We start from the raw sequence: 22,551 nt of genomic DNA, 5'->3' as shown, positions 1-22,551 counted from the left end.
AGTATTAATAGCCTATCAGACCTGTCCAACATTTTAACATTGTTGAATGATATATTTTCTATATATAGTTCATGCTATAGAATTCTGTGATGAGGAAAGAATTCTCAGAATGTTTTAAAGAATTCTTTTGGGCCTTGACACTGCCTGGAGGTCAGGAACCAGAAGCTGTATGACAAAGAGACCTACCTAGGGGAAAATCAAACACAACTAGCCAAAAGGAAAAGAAAGTCAATTCAATTATTCTAGTGATTTTCTGCTACACTCACAGATCAGTGCCTAGTTCAATCATCATCAGAGAGGTTTTCTCTGGCAACAGATGGGAACAGATGCAGAGACTCACAGACAAATATTAGGTAGAGCTCTGGGAACCCCTAAAGAGGAGGAGGAAATTTTGTAGGAGCCAGAGGGGTTAAGGACACCATGAAAACACAGCCCGCAGAATCAACTAAGCAGGGTTCATAGGGGTTCACAGAGCCTTCATGGACCTGTGCTAGTTCTTCTGCATATATGACTTGGTTATTTAGCTTAGGGTTCTTGTAGAACTTCAAAAAGTGAAAGTGGGAGTGTCTCTGACTCTTTGACCTGCTCTTGAGTCTCTTTTCTTCCTACTGTGTTGCCTCATTCAGTTTTGATATAAAGGTTTATGCCTAGTCTTATTGTATCTTTTTATGGTGTGTTTGGTTAATATCCCTGAGATGCTTGCCCTTTTCTGAAGTGAAATTGAGGAGCTGTGGTTCTGGAGGGGAGAAGAGAGGTAGGGGAAAGAAGTATTGGGAAGAGTGGAGGGAGTGGAAACTATGATCAGGATGTATTGTATGAAAAAATAAATAAATAAAAAGAAGGGGAAAAGGTTGGGTTGGGCTGCATCCATAGCTACCCTGAAATGACGGCGGACTGGAGTTGAAGGTTGGGCAAGCCTGGTAGTGATTATTCTCAGCGTCAGAGATGGTACACCCTCTGGACATATGTGAATAATTTACCACCATCTCCCAGTCGTATTGCTCTTTGTGGATAGGGTTTATAAACACGCAGGCCAGGGTGAAGCTCATCGATACTTTGAACAGCCTCAGTTGAGTGAGGAACTTAACTCCATATCCTTCACACTCTCGGTGTATAACTATGGATAATGTCATTGAAATGCTATAAAAATAAAATTTGTTTCCTTAAAGAATTCTGTTTTGTTCACAGAAAAAAATATAATAAAGTTCATCTTTGTAGTTATGATTATTGTTAATAAAATCTTAATTCCTGTGTATCCATAAGTGAGAATTCAGGTGGGGCCCATTCTGCAATGCTCTTTCTTCACCAAGAATTTTGTTGGACTTAGCAGGTGTTAGTAACGAGAAAAAGAAGAACAGAAGAAATGGGGCACTTACTTCAGCAATAATTAGGTTCGCTGTAAAAACAGTATCCTTCATGGTCTACTGTGAGAGTTATTTGTAGGCACACCAGTTCTTACATAAAATGGCACTTTTAAATCATTTATTTTTGTTGCTACTGCCAGACCTACACTATAGGTATGTCATACTTTTAACATTTCCGTACTTTGCATACCTAGAAGTTAATAAAATATTTACAATATTTATTCTTTAATTATTCAGATTTAATCAGCTTTGTGGGTAGATTGAAATCATGAAAATAATAAACATCTCCTCAGCCAGGGCCCGCGTGTGACAGAGCATCAATTCCCATCCGGATGTCTGCAGCTCCTCACATTGCTCCCCCACAAAAGAGCACAGATCTGAATTTTGGTTTGGGTTTTTGTTTCCAAACAAATAGGTTAAAATTCTTTGCACATACTCACACAAAAGAAAGTATGGTACACAAACATGATGCCAACAAAAATTGATGTAAAAATTAGCACAGAATCTGTAAGGAAGTATGGCTAGGATAACAGCCCAATATAAATAGAACAAAGCTGTGGGTAGGTGATAAAGGAAGCCCTCCAAGAAAGGTAGTCAGCTCACACAATTGCATATTGAAGTATAATTTTAGGATCCATTAAGACTACATTGCCAGCGGTTTTGTGCTTTATTCTATACTTCCTTCTCTTGGTAGGTAACAGCCATTTCTCTGTGTGTTCAAAGGTGCAGAGAAAGCTGTCTGGTGTTTCTCCTTTGAGGAGCACTGATCCGACCAGTAAGTCCCACCTTCATAACACTGTGTCAGTGATCATCTCCCGGAGGTCTAATATCCCAGCGTCATCATTTCAGTATTAGCATCCCAATCAATGATTTCAAAGGAACACAAGCTTTCAACCTCTAATGTACAAGACCCACATTACTTTAGACAACCTTTATCTCGCTTAACCCTTACAGTGACCCAATGAGACAGAACCAAGTCACTTGCTTCTATTTTTCAGAAATAAAGAATCTGTGCTCTTGGGGGTGAAATTCATTTTTATAATGTTAACACCATCCATAAATACACATTTTAAGATCTTCACAAAGAGCCTTTCTATGTTTTGTTCGTTCATCTAGCTTTAGCTGACCGATTGGTCTATTGGTTCGGTGAGTGGGTGAGGAGATAGAAGGTTGGGTTTGTTTGTTTTCCTTCAGTAAGTGTTCTGAGTCTTAAGGCATGAATATGTTATAACTTCTCTTGCTAAGAATGGATGTCCAGAGATGACTCATTTTTCCTCATATGTAAAATGAAAGAAATGCTAAGTCATATTTAAGTTTTGCTTCTCTTTTCAAATATTTTTATTTTTAAAGTGTAAATACTTGTATTTTACAGCAGCATTCTTAGCAACACACAAAACACATAAATTTTAATTCTATGGATCAAAACTCTAGTTTTTCTATGAATTGTTTTTATGCTCTGAAGGGATACCATAATCTTATGAAACATACCTAAGATCACAGCAGAGGCACTACTGCTCCCTTGGTCTCCATGCCCACTTATCAGTTTGCCCCACAAAGGAAATGTGTTCCATGGTGCTCTCATGACCAAGAATAAAACACTGAACTGAGAAACAGTGTGGGTTAAGCAGAGTTTGGGGTTGTGTGCTTCTGCAGCACTTCTTTGTGTTTATTCAGTGTTTCTGAAAACACATACACACACACACACACAGAGAGAGAGAGAGAGAGAGAGAGAGAGAGAGAGAGAGAGAGAGAGAAAGAGTACTAGAACAACTAACTGAGGAAGCCCAGAGACTCACAGCGTATCTTCCAGTCAGCCACTCAACGCAACGCGCAGGGCGCTCCTCTGCTTGTCCACTTTCTTCAGAGAACGCTGACCCACTGTGTGGCTTCCACTCAATCCGCCATACCAAGACGAAGACTTGAGCACATGTTTAATCTACAATATCTGGGCAATTCAAATAAAGCCTGGAATGAAAGATGCTCACCCTTTGCAGAAACTGAGCAGGCATTGTGAGAGCAAATGTTTTAATGCAGTGCCCCTGGGTCTCCAGAAGAGGCAGAAAATCAATGATCAGAAGCTGTAACTTTCCACTTCAGAGGGTGCAACGTGTGTCTTTATTACTGACGTGTGAAATGTCTTAATCTTTAAATGCTGACAAAATGTCCTCATCAAAAGGATTGTGATTCAACCTAACTTATAAGTGGGCCTAACAGACAGGCCTCCTTGTTCTCCGGCTGCTTTCCAAGCAGTGTGTGAAAAATCAACGCATAGAGAAACCTCTGCCACTGTTTGACTCTCCTCTGCTTTAAACTCTCCCTTTTATTGTAAATCCTCCCTTGATGAAACAAAACATGTACACAGCTTGGTGTGTGCAAACCATTCCTGAAATGCTACCAGAATGTGTTCATATTTCCATCACCCTTGGGATGAAGGAAAACAGTTCACGACATGTTGTCGACAACTGCACGGAAGGAGTCTTCCTCCAGAAGGGAGTGTTGGTCCATGCCTAAATGACTCTCAAACATTCATCATGGAGATGTCTCATGTTGAACTTTACTCTTGCCAGTTTTTTCCCCAAAGAAATGTCACCAGAAGCTACGGAGCAGAAAATATGAGAGGGAAACTCAGAGAAAGAACTCTGCCGTCACACATAAAGACTGCTGAGGCGCAAGGACATCCCCAAGCTGCTTTGACTTCTAGAGCAAGCAAAACACTACCCTCATCTTCAGTGAAGCCACATCAAGGGCTGATTCTGAGATTTGCTGCCAGGCATTTGGGAGAATTTTGATAGTCTTGTCATCTCGGATCCAAAGGAACTGCAAGCAGAAATATAATGAATTGTTTCTACAAAAAGACAATTTTAGATTTTATGTGATATACTTGGTTGAATAAAAATACATTTAAGAAATCTTGATTATATGATGCTAAATGCCTTTGCCAGCTCTCTCTTTCCCTGAAGCAGTTCCCTGACACTTTTGTTCCCAAATCCTTTCCCCACAGTCAGTACTCATTTCAGCTAATTCTGGGATGGCTCTGCAGTATAGGTATGAGGTCATCAGCCCAGGCTTCTTTCCAAAGCTCCCATTTGACTCACCCCTTATTTGAGCAACTTTCAAAGAATAAGGATTTGATTCGTGACTTTCATTTCTAGCAAACAGCATGTTTAAAAGGCATCAGGAACGTGGCAACTCAAAATCTAAAGCTCCAGGGGTTCTTTCTTCTTGGGAATTGCTTGCTAAATTCTTTCTATAAATAACAGCATAACAAAGAAGCATATACAGTTGCTGGGCAAGGCAAAGGGGCCATGTTTTCTGAGCAGAAGGGAGGAAATCAATCAAGGAAATTGTTTCTAGTGCTGGTTCACATTTACCTTTCATTTGAATTGCAGATCTCACACATGCTGGGACAGTACTGGACCATGGGGCCACACCCCTTAGTGGTACCTTTGGTATCTTCAAATTATTTTTTGAAGTACTGAGTTAAAATGAATATTATACATTAAGAAAATGAATGTTTGCCCAAACAGGAAATATATTTAGTACAGAAAATGTTGGTTCTTCTCCAAATTATTTCTAACAAGGCAATAATCAAAAGTTTAAATTACTGAAGTGAGGGTTCTTTTATTTTTCTTATTCGTTGAGATTATAGTATAATTACAACATTCCCCATTCCCTTCCCTCCTCCAAAAGCCTCCCATACACTTCTCCTTGTTCTCTTTCAAATTCATGACCACTTTTTTCACTATCATTACATGCACATACATATAGACATATACATTCCTAAATATATAAGTACAAAATGCTCAGTCTGTATGATGTCTCTTGTATGTGTCATTTCAGGACTGACCACTTGACACTGGATAGCCATTTGGTGTGCTCTCCCCTGGGGAAGACTACTTCTCCCACTCTCCACATTCCTTAGTTGCCTGTCGTTCTTGGTGCAAGATTGAGGCCTCTATTTGTCTTAGCATATGTATTGCTGTTATATGTAGCACTGCCGTATAGAACAATATGTAGTGGTGTTGTTCTTGACCAACTCATGCTTGGAGAGTCGTGTTGGTGAGACTGGGTGGGTGTAGCTTCTGACATCCCTAGAAGACATCCTCTCACAGCAGACTCCCCGATCTTCTGACTTACAATCTTTTCTCGTCCTCTTTTACATTCTTGGGCCAATACCACACCAACTCCAGTGTTGTCTGTGTGACATGACATACGTCATTCTGCCGGACAGGAGCTACATGTCCTATGGGGACTAGGCTTTCTGGAGGTCAATGGCAGATGGCGTGGTATTAGTCACGCTGAGGCATAGAAGGGTTTCTCGATTAGCTGGCTATGTGGGATATGGGCTTTGCCCAATCTCTTTTATAATAATGATAGTCTTTATATATACAAGACAAGGATTATCTCTTCAGGAACAGCTCTGAGATAGGGAAGCACAGTATGGGAATGTATAAGACTACAGCAGAACCCTTATACATGGGGTGTATGATGAGTAAGGAAATAGATGGGTTAATGTTGATGGACAAAGAGTGTTATATTATTGAACTTTATGGATAGGCTTACTAGATCCCAACCCCCATGGTGTCTGCTGCATTAGAAAGTACAAAAATATATTTCAGCAGGTTCAGAGAACTGATTAGTCATATTTGGTCACTAGATGAAATAAAGAAAGGGTCAGAAAGAGGAAAGGCCATGATAGCGATAATGAGACAGAAACTTTCTATTCATAAGAAGAAGCTACTTGTCTGAGATTTACGCTCCCAAGGACAAGATTTCCTCTTCTAAGGATGCTTTATGTCTAACACCTGTTCCTGATAATATACTTTTCTTAAAAATCGCTGATGTAACTAAAAGAAACTTTCATACTGTGCCAACTGATGATATATGACCTTCTGATTTGTTCTTTGTTTGAATACTATATAATGAAAACATGAATTCAGTAAAATTGCAGCAGATTCCAACCACTCTCTTGTGTGTTGTGTCTGTCTGTCATTCACTGAACTTGGGCCTTCCTGTGTACTAAGACCTTGCTTCTCCCACGGTCTGAGTGGCTCCCCTGAGCAGGTCCGTGGCAGGCCTAGGTGTAGATGATGGAATTCTATTGTTTATGTATCTGTTGAGATTTGTCTCCACAACTCTGCATTTTGATTGATTATGGTTTTCCATAATGATTTGTCTGCTACAATAAGAAGTTTCCTTAATAAGGGGAGGAACTGCATAAGTCAGGGTTTAAAAAAACACAAAATAGTTATCACTTCCCAGCCTTTTAGCGGAAAGCAAGTGTAAGAACAATGGAAAATGAGAGGAAAAGAAATTTGAACTTTCAATATTTGATCAACTAAAAGTATGGGAACACTCTTTCTTAATACCATTACAGCTGCCTTTGACCATGCAGATTCCACCAGCACTAAAAGTCAGTGGTTTCTCTAAGGTTAATATTCAACTTCAGGATGCATCCCACTTCACTGAACAATAATACACAGTATAAAAAATAAATTAAAAATGACACACACACACTTAATTGGAGTAGAAATCAATGACTTCAGAAGGAAAGGTGCCGTGAATTTTGGAAATAAGATTTCTGGCAATCAATAAATAACATATTTCCATCATTCAATACGTCATAAATCTTCATGCAACTTTCTCCTTCAGTACTAAGATGAATATTTTTAAGTGTGTCCTTCCCTACCACATCATGATGCTACAAATCATACTGAACACTTGCAAAAGGAAACCATGGGTCAGGAACTTCTATTAATATCCAGATAATCACCACTAATGAGGTGATTCTTTAGCGCCATTATAATGAGGCCTGCAATAATTTGGGTTTTGTGCTTCCCATTATTCAAATGTATGAGATTTTTTTTTTGGTTACACATTACTCTACAGTAAAAAGCCTAAAGAGTCTTCTTCTTTTCCCTTTTTGCAAAACATAATAAGACATAAAGAATTCTATCAAAAAAAATTAAAGATAGATTAGAATTTATTTTAAACCTTGGTTTCTATAACAACAATAATGCAATAGCAATCCAGACATGGTATTCAAGTTTGGATTTACATTAAAATTTATCCTAAGGGACTTTAGTACTCATCGCCCATCTTAAGATGTTATTTTTGATGAACAACAGCAGCATTTAGTGATTGGAGGGACAGTGAACCAGAGGCGGTCCACCACAATCTCGCTTTTACCCTTTCATGATTATCTTGAGAATGTAACCAAGACCAAGAATCTTTCACTTTGGGTGATGGAGTCGACTGGACAGTTGTCCTGAGTCTTTCCAGATTTAACTTTCCATGACCCTAGAGCCCTTGACATTGACTCATTAATGAGTTGTAAAATGGAACTTCTAACAGTACGAACAGTGAGTTTGAGGCTGGTGTCGTACATCAAACTCTGGTTAGTTTTTTCCTTATCAGCCCCATGTCAGACCAGTCCTCAAATTGACAACAATAAAGGGCTCAGGATCACTTAAAAGATTAAAAAAAAATTAATCAAGTGAAAAAGAATTTCTTGACAGACTATGCTTGTTGGAGATGCAAAATTACTAGTCCCTCACAAAGGACCACCTTGGAGATTGTGGGTGGTGGGAATTACAGCCTCTAGCAGATGAGACACTTGGCAGGGACTGCTTAGGAGTGTGTAGTTTGGGTATTGGGGAAGATTCTCAGCATGGGAAATTGGGGAGAGAACTGTACATGGGCAGGCACTCTGGCAACAGTATGAACTACTCTAAGCCTGTCTGCCATGATGTATTATTCAGAATGGGAAGAGTCAGAGGTGCCTGAGATCACAGCCTGTAGCAGGGACCTTTCTTCTTTCTGCTAAGGCTTTTTGAGAGTTCCATTTTCTTTTTTCTTAAAATATTTATTTATTATGTATACAATATTTTGTGTGTATGCCTGCATGTCAGAAGAGGGAACCAGACCTCATTACAGATGGTTGTGAGCCACCATGTGGTTGCTGGGAATTGAACTCAGGACCTTTGGAAGAGCAGGCAATGCTCTTAACCACTGAGCCATCTCTCCAGCCCGAGAGCTCCATTTTCAAGGGCATCTCATGAAGAGAGGAAAATATTGTCATAGCCGATAGCTAGTTGTAGGCAGTCTGTTGCCGGGAATTCCAGCTCCCAAATAATCACACAGAGACCCATTATCAATCATGAAAGCTCATCCAATAGCCCAGGTCTGGTTTCAACTAGTGCTTATAACTTAAATCAACCCATTTTCATTTATTTATGTGATGCCCTGAGGTTCATTTACCTCATCTGTGTGCTTCCCATGCTGGTACTTCCTGTCTGGCTAGAGACCCCCAGACTTCACCTCTTCTTCCCAGAATTCTCTCTGCTCCAAAAATCCTGCCCAGCTACTTGCCATTTACCTTTTTTTTTTAATTAAACCAATCACGGTGACATATAATCACCGAATGTAAAGGAATATTCCACAGCTAGTAGCTTTGAGAAAGAAATATTCTGTAAGTTAGAAAATTTGGAGTTAGGTTTCCTCAAAATCATAGTACACGCCACCATCTTAATTTTTGTGTTTGTCTGTTTATTTTGGGTTTAGGTTTTTGTTTTCAAGTACAGATATCATACAAGGGGACATGGTGTAAAGAAGACACAGTTTATCTCTGCATCCTTAGCATTTTTATCTTGAACTGATGACAAAACTAACATAAGGCATTAGAGAAGAAACAGATAGAGAGATATGTTTTGCAGGTTCTATGTGATGGGAGCCTTGATAAATAAGTGACTCGGGGCTGGGGAAACGGCTCAGAGGTGAAGCGTACTGGCTGCTCTTCCAGGGAGAGGTTCCTAGCTTGATTCCCAACATCCATATGGTCATTTATAATCATGTGTAACTCCAGTCCCAGGGGGTTGGAAACCTTCTTCTGGCCTACAAAGACCCTGAATGAAGGTGGTGCACAGATGCACATAAAGACAAAGCACTCATTCATATACATATTTTTAAAGGCTAAAAAGAATGGAAATTAATACCAAGGAATCAGGTGAAAGGGGAAGCACACCTATCCAATTATACAGAGTAGCAAATTGAAAAACTGACAAGAGAAAGAGACTTAACTCAGAAGAGTTACTGGAGTAACAGCAGCTAAAAAGATGAGATTAGGATTTTTTTTTAAAGATTTATTTATTTATTATGTATATAGCATTCTGCCTGCATGTCTGCCTGCACACCAGAAGAGAGCACTAGATTTCATCATGGATGGTTGTGAGCCACCATGTGGTTGCTGGGAATTGAACTCAGGACCTCTGGAAGAGCAGCCAGTGCTCTTAACCTCTGAACCATCTCTCCAGCCCCAGAGATTAGGATTTTTAAAATATTTATTTATTTTAATTTTATGTACATGTTTTGCCAGAATGCAAAGCCTAGTGTACCCTAGGTATTTGATTACCTGGAAATGAAGTTACAGATGACTACCAGGTGCCATGTGGTGCTAGGATTCAGATGTGTGTGTGTGTGTGTGTGTGTGTGTGTGTGTGTGTGTCTATGTGAATGTGTGTAGCGTTTTGAGATTAGTTTTATAAGGCATCGTTATGCAGATTTTTCTCGGCCTCATCCCCCATTCCCTGGTGCTAATGATGCAACTTTCCTCTCAGTAATGAAACAGAGTGTCTTCCATAAGGTATTTTATCTTCTGCTTTCAGAAAGCCCTGAAGGTCACAGTGCCTTTGTCTTGCCTGCTGTTCTTTTCTGTGTGATGTTAACGCAACATCCTCCACATGCCAAACCTGCATATTTTGGACTGGTGTTTTCTGTCACCCTTAAACATCATTCTAGGTTTTATTTATCCTGAGTTCAAACGGAAATGGGTACTTGAAGCACATGCATCTGTCTTACCTAACAGAATTATAGGAAAAAAAAACCTGTTTTCCACTTAAGCTATCACTTGAAATTGCCTTCAGTATTAGAAATCATTAAAATGCAGTTTTTAAAAAATCATGCTTCTTAAATTCTAGTTGTTTTTTACTTCCTCAAAATTAATATATTCCATTGAAAAAGACTAGGCTTTGTGGGATGTGTCCGTGGTAAAGATGCTTACCAACAACCAATGACCTGAGATCACCTTGGGATCTACATGGGAAAAAAAGAAAACAAACTCGTACAAGTTGTCCTCTGAGTGAATTTTCTTTCTCCCAATGTGGACTGAAGCTGGAGGTTATTCAGTTATTAGCTTTAGGATACCAATAAGATGATCACACAGGAACTTACCAGAGAAACAGGTACTACTTGGTCCTCCATTCAGCTAATGTTCTAAACCACAGGGATAGATCCAGAAAGTCTCTGGCTGCAGTAGGGTTCCAGCACATTAGCAATAGATCTTAAACTCTTGCCTAAATAAATTATAACTTTGTAAATACAACCATGAAACTATGGAGAAGAAACAGAACATCTCAGAAGTTCTCAAAGCCCACTGGTGCCTCTTCCTCCGCAGGTTTTCACTATTCTGACTTCTGCAACCAGAGATGTGTTTTTGGTCTCTTTTTGAAGCCTGGGAAATTGTTCACAATATTCTATGTATGCGTCACATGTGCCACTCAAAATGGTGTTTGTAGTTATCAACGATTACTTTGAGTATCCACAGTTTATTCTTTTTTCAGACATTTTTTCTTTTATTTTCAAGATTATAATACATCGTTTTACCCTTCCTTTCCTTCCCTCTAAACCCTCCCATATATTTCTCCTTGTTCTTCAAAATCCATAGCCTCTTTTTTCATTGATTATTACACACACACGCACACACACACACACACAGAGGAGGTTATTTAGGTCTTAAAACTTGTTCAGTCTATATAATGTTACCTGGATGTGTTTTCAGGGCTGACTATTTGGTATTGGATAACCAGCTGGTATGCTCTTCCCTGGGGAAGACTGTCTCTCTCCCACTCTCAGCACTCCTCAGTTGCCTACACTATCCAAAGTAGGACCCATGGGTCCCCCACTCCATCCCCAGTCAACTCCAGCATGTCCTCTGCTGTTTTTCTTGTTCAGATCATGCTCTAGACATTCATGTTGGTGACATTCCATGGATTCAACATTACCAGAAGACAAAATCTCACAGCAAACTCCCTGATCCTCTGGCTCTTAAAACTGCTCTGTCATAGCTTATTCTTTCGTTGTTGTTGTTGTTGCTGCCATATTGTATGTTATGCCCATACTTCTATTGGTAGCCATGAATTGCTTCCAGTTTGAAGTACTAAAGTCATTCCAATATGAATATCCTTCAGTATTTATTTCAACATGTTGCATTTCATAGGATTTCTGAGTCACTGAATAATGTGTTCATGGTTAATAAGTAATGTCTAAGCATTTTAAAAAGTGATTTACTAAAGTATAATCTCACTAATTCATCTTACAAATTGTCAATGCTTTAGATTACCAGTTTAATTTTGTTTCATTGTAAGCATTCTATTGGTGTGTGTTTCTGTGACATCATAGCTCTATGTTGCCTTTTCTGACTACTAATAAGGCTTATCTCCTTTTTCTCTCTAGCCACCATGAAAATACTGACTTGTGAAGCTATGTTCAATTTGCCAGTATGATGTTTTAATTGATGCTTTTTGATCCCATATGTATTCTTAGGTAGTTCATTGCAGATTCAGGACATAAGGCATTTTTTCAGTTGCAAAACAGTAAATACCTTCTTCGCCTCTCATTTCTTAATAGTGTCTTGGTTAAAAAATGTTTTTCTTTTATCACTGTCTAACATGGCAATATTTCCTTTATGATGCTTCGATGTCCCTTGAAATAAATAGTTGCCTCATGCAAATCATAAAGATATTTACATGTGCTTTTATCTGTAGGATTGTCACTTATAGGTATATATAAAAATTGGTATTTTATGTAATAGGAGTTTGCTCTATACATGTTTCAAATTAGTGGTTTCTAAAACATAGTCCTTCATCCATTGATCTGAACTTTTACCATTATTAAAAATCAGGTGACAATGTTCTGCTTTTTTGGTTTATTCTTAACTTACATAACTTTGCACCAATACCCCATCATAGCTTCAGAAGTTGATATAATATATAATCCCTGAAACATTATCTGCTTCTTTTGGAGACATTGTGGAACTTTTTCAAGTTGTATTGCAGATGATCAACTTGCATACACACAATCTCATAAGGCACTGGGCTCAAGATTTGGAAAGCATTTGATCTTCAAAATAATTGGGAAACAATTAGATTATTTACAATATAGAGTCTTCGGATTCATCAACCCAGTACACACATAATAGAAAACTCATACAGACTATATCCACCACAGGCAATATTATCTTCCACAGGTAATTCATATTTCTAGTTTTTTGATCAATGAACAGTTCCTACTCATGTAGGTTATAGTAGAGATGCTTCACATACTTGGTTGATACATCTAACCTTCTGGGAATGCTGAGGTTCCTATGTTTACATTTCAAACACTAGAAGAACCAGAAATATAAAGAGGCCTGCTTAGCCTCTTGTCGACTTGACTCAAGTCAGAGTCACCTAGGAAGGTGAAAACTCAAGTGAGAAAATAGCTCCATCGAATTGGCCTGGAAGCAAGCCTCTAAGCATTTTCTTGATTAACGACTGGTGTGGCAGGCCCCACTTCATTGTGGATGGTGTCACCTCTGGGAAGGTGGTCTTGGGTCATGTGACCTGAACAAGCCTGGCGAGGATGCAGCACTCCTCTACGGTCTCTACTTCAGTTCCTGGGTAGGTTTCTGCTTGAACTCCTGCCCCAGCCTCCCTAAATGATGGACTGTGGAGTGTACGTGTACAATAAAATAAATCCTTCCCTTGTCAAGTCGTTTTTGTTAGTGGCATTTATCCCGGCAATGGAAATTAAACTGGAACACTAAGATGAAAAAAATTTTATTAATTGTAAGGGAGCAGGTTACTGTGTCAGCTGTAGACGACAACCCTAATAATCTCACCACCGAATCCATTTGGTTGTTGTATTTTAACATAATTCCCTCTAGGAAAGAATAATTTCTCTTAAGATTAAGCTGCGAAGGGATTGATTGTTGAATTGCACTGCACAAATCAATTGCAGAAGCCAAATGCACCAACCATGACTCCACTATAAAGCCTGATTGATAATCATTGTAAAAATAGAAACTCATTGATCCTTAAGGCTATACATACAAATGCTATTGTTATTTTTCCACCAAGCCGTTGACTATTGCAATTTAATATTAATTGCATTTATTACATACAAATTGGGGCTCCTTTCTATCATGCCTGCCCAAAGCACTTTGACCTTTCATGTTTTTATATATGTTTTGCCTTCTCTAAACAACCTTTCTAGGAGAACATATCTTAAACTATTATTATGCCTAAATACACAGTTTCATTGATTATTGAATTATTGATTATGAAATTATTATTTTTACTTATAGTTTTAAAATAACATTGATACATGATAGTATTTAAACTATGTAGGGTATGTAAGATTACTTTGAATATTAATAACCGCACATCATTCCCAAGAATAACAGAGTGTGAATAAAACTGGGAATAAAAAATAAATTATACTCCATGACCTTACCAATATTTATTGCAGTGGTTAAGATTCATATCAGACCAGGATCTCAGTCTGGCCTCCCTTGGTACTCAGATCTCTGTTCTTTGTCAAATGGGCTCAGACCTGATTCAGAATAGAGTGCAGAAGGCAGTGATGTGAGTTTTTTTTTCCTTTTATGAGGAGATAGCTGCAAACCTCTACACACCACAGACAGATGGAGGGGATGTTATATGGATAAATTACTTTGCGTTGTTTGATCTCACAGAGAAACTACCTCCAGAGGGGGTTTCCTCCACCATTTCACACCCAAGCATGTCTGCCTCCAAGTGTCCTTTAGGCCCCTTTTCTGGGGTTATGGGGACCTAGCCCCACTAACCCTATGACAGGGAGGGAAGAGAACAGTGAACCAGCCCAAGAATAAAACACTCTGCCCTTGAGAACAGCTAGAGGGTGAACAGTCTTTTCCAACAGAAGTTAGTTGTGAGATAGTACTTTAATGATTCAAAGATGTGTTGCATTCTTTCATGTTGCATTTGTTTACTCTATAAAGCTGTGCTACTTTGCCTGTCTAAAACTCCTGATTGGCATAATAAAGAGTTGTTGAATGGTTTATAGAAAGGCAGGAGAGAGAAATAGGTGGGGCTGGTGGGCAGAGAGAATAAATAGGAGGAGAAACCTAGGCTCAGGAGAAGAAAGGGGGAGGAATGAGAAAAAGAGGAGAGGAGGACACTAGGGGCAAGCCACCCAGGCACACAGCCAGCCACGGAGTTAGGAAGAAAGAAAGATATATAGAATATAGAAAGGTAGAAAGCCCAGAGGCAAAAATGTAGTTAAAAGAGAAACAGGATAATTTCAGTTAGAAACAAGCCAAGCTAAGGCTGAGCATATATAAGTAAGAATAAGAGACTCGGTGTGTCGTGTATTTATTTGAGAGCTGAGTGGTAGGCCCACAAAGAATTTAAAAAAAAAGGGTTAATATTATCCAGTCCATGATATAAACGACCTGTTATGGAAAGAGAAGCCAGTTCAATCATGGGAAGCTCAGCCACCAACAGAAAGCTCAATCAAGAATTCCACCTGACTGCCTGAAGTTCCCAAATTGATTTCTGTTGAGTTGTAAGTATTCAATTAGAGGATGTCATCTCTCTGTGTTCTTTTACTTGAAAGCCTCACAAAATCAAATATTCTGATTTCCCCAGGACTCCAGCTGACTGACTTAGAAAGACTTCCCTCATTAATTTTTATGGCTTCTTTGAGAACCCAATTTGATATTTACTATCTATCTATCTATCTATCTATCTATCTATCTATCTATCTATCCATCCATCCCTTCTCTCCATTGCTTGCTGTTTATTATTTTTTTGACTTATTATTTACTTAATAAGATCACTCATTCAAAACTAGGTGTGGTTAACATAGATCACTTCCTGGACTATATAAAACAACAAGACACCAATAGCAGAAACAAAGGAACTGCTCCATCAAATTGTAGCTCGGTGATTCAATAAATTTTATTGTGGTTATTTCCAAGAGCATGGGTAAAGAGCTACCCATGTGAAAATCATGTGAAATTAAAACTACCATGAGAAATGAATGGATGACTGAACTATGGAAAAAATATTCTCTCAACGTGATTAGTATTGTCATTCTGACAGGATCTAGAACCCTCTAGGACATAACTACAGACATTCCTGTGAGTTATTATTTGTCCTCTGGGCATCCTTTTGAGAAATTATGTTAATTTGGCCAATGGAAGTGGGAAGATCCATTGTAAGAGCAGGTGGTACGATTCCCTAGGTTTGGGTTCTTGACTGTGTAAAATAGTAAAAGCTAGCTGGGCACCAACATTGCACCCTTCTTCCTGACCCCGGACCCAAGGACCAGCTGCTTCAAGCTCCTGCTGTTTTGTCTACAATATGTGATGAACTTTATCTTAAACTGAAAACCTTTCTCCTTTAGGTTGTTCTTATCCGGGTATTTTATTGCAGCAACAGCAAGAGACACACATCAATTCTTAGCCATCCACATAGCCTCAGGAGTCCCTTCCTCCTTCACCACGGAGTATTAATGGGCCCAATCTTCTGAAGCTCTCCTGTCAGTTGCCACAGCCACTGTGAGTTCAAAATAGCAACAGCCATAACATAGTGGAGGGAAGTATCTATTGGACATCATCTAAAACACTCAATTATGAGAATAGGAAATAGTGACAGGGGTCACTGCAGAGGAGAACACTCTCCTGAGTGGACAATAGAGGAACAGAGATAAGCTCTCTCCCAGAGGGAGAGTGGACAGTAACCAAAGGAACCACTGTGCCAGCCTACTTGCTGATGTAGATGTTGCAATAGTCTTAAAGTTTCTGGAGCAGTTTACTCTCTTAAGTGACAGTTTCCCCATCTACGTGATTGGCAACCAATTGGGTTAACTCTTAAGGGAGGGCAGTATTGAGCCAGGATATAAAGTGGAAAAGAGAGAAGATGCAGGTAAAGGGTTCTTCACTCCTGCATCTGACTGAAGTTTCTCACCTCCTGAGAGTTAAAAATTCTGCAGAGTTAACAAAATTCTATTGACGTTGCCTTCATAGAGATAATATTTCCTTTTTACGGACATGTTTTCAAACGAGAGTACTGAAATAGCAAAGAACTGTGCTTAAGACCTAAACACATAGGATTTGATTCCTTTTCCAGATACAAACCTTTCCATTATCTGTGAATGTCACAAGACTATTCACTTTTGTTTTACCTTTTTCTGCAACTTTTTGTGATTCGGGGTTTTACCCTAAACAGCTCCATGCTAGCAAATCTGGGATTCTTGACTTCGCTCTTGAGGCTGCTTTGGGCAGCAATGTATACCTGTGTCTCTGGTGTGTACCTCATGGGCACTGACAAAATGTCTTCATTGTTTATTTATTTATTTTTTGTTTGTTTGCCAGAAATCCTCTGCTAAATGAACGGCAATCTGTGACCTGTTTGGATAGTTTGAACTGCCATATATTCTCTCCAAGGCCGGCCACACGACAACTCCTGTTCTTTTGACCAAAGCTCATGTAAAAGAGTTGACTTAAAAGAATTTTAAAATCTGGGGATGGTGACATACATCTTTTTTTCCCAACATAATATTTCTTATGATGGGCTCGAGAGATTGCTCAGAGGGTAAGAGCATTGCCTGCTCTTCGAAAGGTCCTGAGTTCAATTCCCATCAACCACATGGTGGCTTACAACCATCTGTAATGAGGTCTGGTGCCCTCTTCTGGCTTGCAGGCATACACACAGACAGAATATTGTATACTTAATAAATAAATAAATAAATATTTTAATATATATATTTATGATTATTTGGGAGTTTTGCATAATGAACACCAATTATATTCACTTCCCAGTCTTTCTAGGTCCACCCCCAACTTCTGTGAATCCCCCACAAACAAACAAACAAAAAAAACAACAGCAAACAAACTAAGCTTTAGTTTACCAGGAGGAGCTAGTTTTCCTTTTATATGTCAACAAAGTCCTGCTAGAAATCTGAAGGACTATGGTACTGCCTCATACTTAAATTTGATGTGTTACAAGAGACTTAGGAGTCAGAGTCCAAAGCTAACTATGAATGAGAGATCCAGCCTTAATTTTAGAGCTACCTAATACACTATTTCAAATAATAAAACTACTTTAATGAAAAATAATCTTCCCTAAAGCTCTATATGTTTTCTTATATTTTTCATAATTGTTGTAAAAAATATCATGTGAAATTAAAACTACCAAAATGTTCATAAATTCACATAAGGGTTTCCTTTTCTCTGTCACAATCTTAGCTGATGAGGCTTTTCTCTGAGCAAGAGAAGTGCAGATAAACAAGTGGTATGTCTCTGCTAACAAATGCCATAAAATACATATTTCATTTTGGAGTCTTCACAAACAGCAGTTTTTTAATTAGCTATCTCCAGTGCTCGCATAAATTTAAAAGCACAACCACCATGACTACGAAACTTTCTGAATCAAAACCTATGAGCGAGATATCAATATTTTCCTTTTGTAGAACAAGAGGACTCAATGTCATCAGAGAGTCAGACTGCTAGCCAGCCAGTCCAAAAGTGTTTGCCCAAAGTAGGCAGATTGTTAGGGAGTTTGGCTGGCCATTTTACTCAACTGGCAAATAGGAATCATCAACAGAACACTGAAAAAAAAAATGTGTTGGCTACTGGATTTATCACCCAGCTATTCCAGGAACTACCTGGCCTCATCGAGTCTGATCAGGCCAACAACAGTCAGGTTGAAAGGAAGGGAGAAATATAACTTCCCAGTTCTAGCAACGAGTCTTAGCAATGTGATACTTAAAAAAAAAAAAATTAGCTACCTGAGGTCACTTAAGAAAATAACTGTCAATAATTAAATGCATCTTTTCAGTGTCTGTGAACCTTTCCGACAGCAAGGGATGCCTTCAGCGCCTTACCTCACTTCCAGCCTTTGCAAACCTCCAGGTATGAATAATGCACTCCCAGGAGCTGCTGTTGTTTTGGTCTTGATGTCTAGACTGGCAGAGGCAGGAAGCACGGCGCTCTCTGTCCACTACAGCAGCTGGAGGAGTTCCCCTAATCTTTTAGGAACCGCTGCAACTCAGTACAAACTGGGATCCACAGCTTTGCTGCAGAAAAAATTTCAAGGCATCCCAGTGTGAAAAAACAGTTGGGGTTTATGGGAAGACACTTTTAATAATTTTAAGCATGTGAGTTAAGTACAAAGGCTGAGAGTGGGCGTGAGCTTCTCTGAGAGTCCGACATTACATTTTCTTTAGAAAAGCCATATATAAGATATTGATGCGTTTGAAGCTATTCTCTTCAAGGAGGGTAATTCAGGAACCTAGATAATATCATAGTATCATTCCCGAGGGGCACCTGACAGGATTATAATTTATAAGGTCAAAGTCGGGATCACAAGGCTGCTAAAAGGTAGGAGATCTTACTCTAAGAGTTAGCAGTCTTGTTTGAGGATTCCCAGAGTATTTCTCGGGAAAGAATTATGGTCATACCCAAGGTCATTTATTCCTAAGCCTGGGCCATTGCTGTTAGAAATAAAATGTGTGTCTAAGAAAGAAACGGTATCAGTGACTTTCACAGCAAATGTTAACCGTGTTGCAATTCTGGCTTCTCAGATGTTACCAAAGGGGGTTTTAGGATGTCAGATGAGACATTAGGTTCTTTGTGTCTTGAAAACTATGCAAGACCTGTTACCAAGGAACTGGAATTATCTTCCACACATTCTTTGTCTCTTTGATAAAAGAATTTAAAAAGAAACTCAAAAACTTAATGGCCAATTATTAAAGTTTTCCAGCAAAAGCACACAGCAAGCAAGCTGTGAGGAATGTAGATATGGAAAAGAAAACGCTATGCCTTTGAGTTTTGATCAGCAATGGAGGTTTGCAATCAAGCAGATTCCTAAGAAAAGCCCATGGTCTCAGGGCCAGCAGGCTGAAGGTTTCGGTTAGCATTAAAAGAAGAAACAAAACAGGGAAAGTCACATTTTCAAATGAGAGTTCAGAAAAGTAGACAAATTTAGCAGTGAAGATCAGCAAACAACCGCCTCCAGCGAGGGTTCTGACACCATAGCTTATCTCTTTAGGAGACAATTATTCCTCTTGTTGCTTTAGCATATCTTCAGGTGAATCAGCCTTCCTGAGGAATGGTCTCACAGGCAGATGATCGCCCTGGCACAGTTGCATTAACTATTAAGGGAGGAAACAGTAGTATGTGATATTCTAATCTTTGGACAGATCAAAATGTCATTTTTCTACCCAGATAAGGCCAGAAGTAGAATTCATATTCCATTGATTTGACCAGAAGGAAGCAGTTTCCCCTCCAACAGCCTCAGTAAATTCCTAAGCCTTTCTACGGTAAGTGGGAGATCAGGCCCCAAGCTGATTAGAGGAGGACTTGTCCATCCTCAGTGCTCTCTGAACCTGCTGACGCCTGTCTAACTGCCTAACACAATGGTGAAAGGCTCTGTTCCTCCCAGTTGTGAGAAACAGAAACTAAAATGTATTGTCTTCTCGAACAAAGAGTTAAATCAAGAAAGGGCCTCTCCGCTATTTTAAAAAAGACACCATTTGGTAAAAGTCCCCATTGAGTCAGCAGTTTCTGAAATCAAAATACATGCTGAGGTTTTAGCTCTTCACAGAAACTATATCGTTCTGTATTAGCTCATGGTGCAAAAACATAAGGCTGAGTTCTGATCACTTAAGGAAGGCATAGGCCATTGCATCAGTTAAAAAACCCAGCAGATTTTCTGCTAGATGTGCTTGCTTGCCCAAAATTTCACAGTTGCACCTTTCTATGGAAGAAAAACTTGTTGCCTTGCAAAAAAAAAAAAAAAAAAAAAAAAAAAAAAAAAAAAAAAAAAAAAACTCCCAAGTGTGGCTTTGTTTTCCTGAGACCTCAGACCCATTTCTAGTCCCGAGTTCCCATGGAAGCAAGGGTGAAGGGAAATCACATAACTAGCCCTTTCTGTGGTTAGAAAGAAACATTTATTTGGGGAACAAACCTCCCAGCTAACTCAGGATGTGGAGAACAGAGACCTGGGTAGTTTTATCGGGAAGACAATAGTGGCAGAAGCAGGCATGTGGACCAGAAGAGCATGGTCAGAACTGAGACTTTGATCTGTCGTAAGCTGTTTGGGTTAACCAGAATCTAGATGATAACTGTGAGCTAATTAGGAGAGTGAGTAGTGGCTTTCATAGTAAGCAGAAACCTACCTTACAAGATCCCTGAGGAATATCTGAGTTTAATGTTCTGTTTACCTAACAAAAATCCATCCCTTTAGCCAGTCAGGGTCCTGCCTGGATTAGTTCCAGGTCATAATCTTAGGACATTGTCAACAGCACTGACATTTTTGGGTACCTGCTTTGGTCCTAACACCTATAATCTTCCCTGCCTCAATATCATCACACTTAATTTCATTTTTTCCTACTTCCTTTGTTGGGAGCCACCTGGAGGCACAGGTGGTCCTGCAGTTTGGAGGTAGCCATGTGGGACTGAGCACCCTTGCCTGCACCCTTGCTTGCACATGCTCAGACCAGCAGAATGGCATTAACCAATCAGGACAGCATTCAAGCCGCTCCACCGTTTAAAAGCAGCTGCCTCGGGGCCCAACTCTCTCTCTCTAAGCTTTCTCTCGTCCCTGCTCTATCTTCCCTTCCCCCAATTTTCCTCAATCAAATGCTCCGAATAAAGACGTGACCAGGGAAGGAATTCTCGTTTTTGGTGGCGTTCATTCCTGCTGGTCAGGATGGCCCCCCGCAACTGGTGCTCGAAACCCCGGGACGCTGAGGGACCCTGACAACTACGCCGGGGGACTCTGAGAAGGAAGTGCCCAGCAACGTGCTGAAAGCCCGGGAGAAAAAGCTGAAATCAGACACCAGGACAGAGAGCCGTGAATTTCAGAACTCTGAGAACGTGGAGCGGTGAGTGACGTCAGTTGAATTCCCCCAAAAAGGGGAGGAAAAAGAATTTCAAAGGATAGGCCTAAAAAGAAAAGAAAATACAAAAAAAAATCAAAGTTAAGGTATCTGAAAGAAGGTACAGAAAGCAACGGGGAAGAAAAATTCCTTAAGTTCAGTGCAGGAGGAATGTGAACAGCAGCAAAAAAGGCGAGGTAACTAAGGCGGGACTATGAGGACGATGGGGTACGGGAGACCGCGGCTTCCGCTCCCTCTCCGTCCACCTGCGTACTCGCTGATAAGAGACTCGGAGGCAACAGTCTCGTAGGGAGGCGAGTTGATCGTGTTCTAAGACTGCCTTCCCTATTCTTAAAGAGCCACAGAGCTTTTGGAGGTGATTTTCGCCTAATTTTGTTAAGAGAGCTCAGTCTCTGGCTCTCACGTACAGAAAACTTAATTTTTGTTTGAGGAAGTAGCCAGCGGTGGTGGCGCACGCCTTTAATCCCAGCACTCGGGAGGCAGAGGCGGAAGCTGCATGGTGAGCAGCAGCGCCGCTAAAGACCTAAAGATGGAGAGGGGCCAAACTCTGAACTGTGTTTCCATAGCAACATGGGTGGGCGGAGATGAGTTCCCAGAGAACGGGGCTCCGCGCGCGGGCAGACCGGGCCCTCCACGGGTGGGCGGATGCCCCCCCTCGCCGGAGCTTGGAAAAGGCTCACGAGTTCAATGCCTGAGGTGAGGCAGCGTGCACAGTTCGCAGGTACAGGATAAACAGCGAGCCCGCGCACAGCCCGGGGCGGGGCCATGCCTTTGGGCCATGCGGAGCGCGCCACGGTGGGCCGCGCCTCAGAGACCAGCAGAATGGCATTAACCAATCAGGACAGCATTCAAGCCGCTCCACCGTTTAAAAGCAGCTGCCTCGGGGCCCAACTCTCTCTCTCTAAGCTTTCTCTCCTCCCTGCTCTATCTTCCCTTCCCCCAATTTTCCTCAACGGAATGCTCCAAATAAAGATGTGACCAGAGAAGGAATTCTCGTTTTTGGTGGCGTTCATTCCTGCTGGTCAGGATGGCCCCCCGCATTCCTTCATCCAATTTGTGTTGAAATAGCAATGCTGCAGACTGAATACTCACAGTGAAGAGAATAGTGTTGGGTGGGTCACACCTCTTGAGGCTAGTATCTAACAACGACATTCGGACTATGTCATGCTGTGAATTATTTGAGAGCTACAGAGACTTTCTCTAC

At 40.2% G+C, this 22,551-nt stretch overlaps 1 pseudogene; it reads left to right on the top strand.

The window, feature by feature from the left end:
- The first annotated feature begins 21,932 nt into the window (after nt 1–21,932).
- LOC148119350 (Nuclear RNase P) lies at nt 21,933–22,026 on the top strand (annotated as a pseudogene).
- Nucleotides 22,027–22,551: the final 525 nt, after the last annotated feature.

Source organism: Myodes glareolus, chromosome 17, assembly GCF_982192425.1.
Source record: "Myodes glareolus chromosome 17, mMyoGla1.1, whole genome shotgun sequence".
Classification (NCBI taxonomy): domain Eukaryota; kingdom Metazoa; phylum Chordata; class Mammalia; order Rodentia; family Cricetidae; genus Myodes; species Myodes glareolus.
This window is presented reverse-complemented; position numbering and strand designations above follow the sequence as displayed.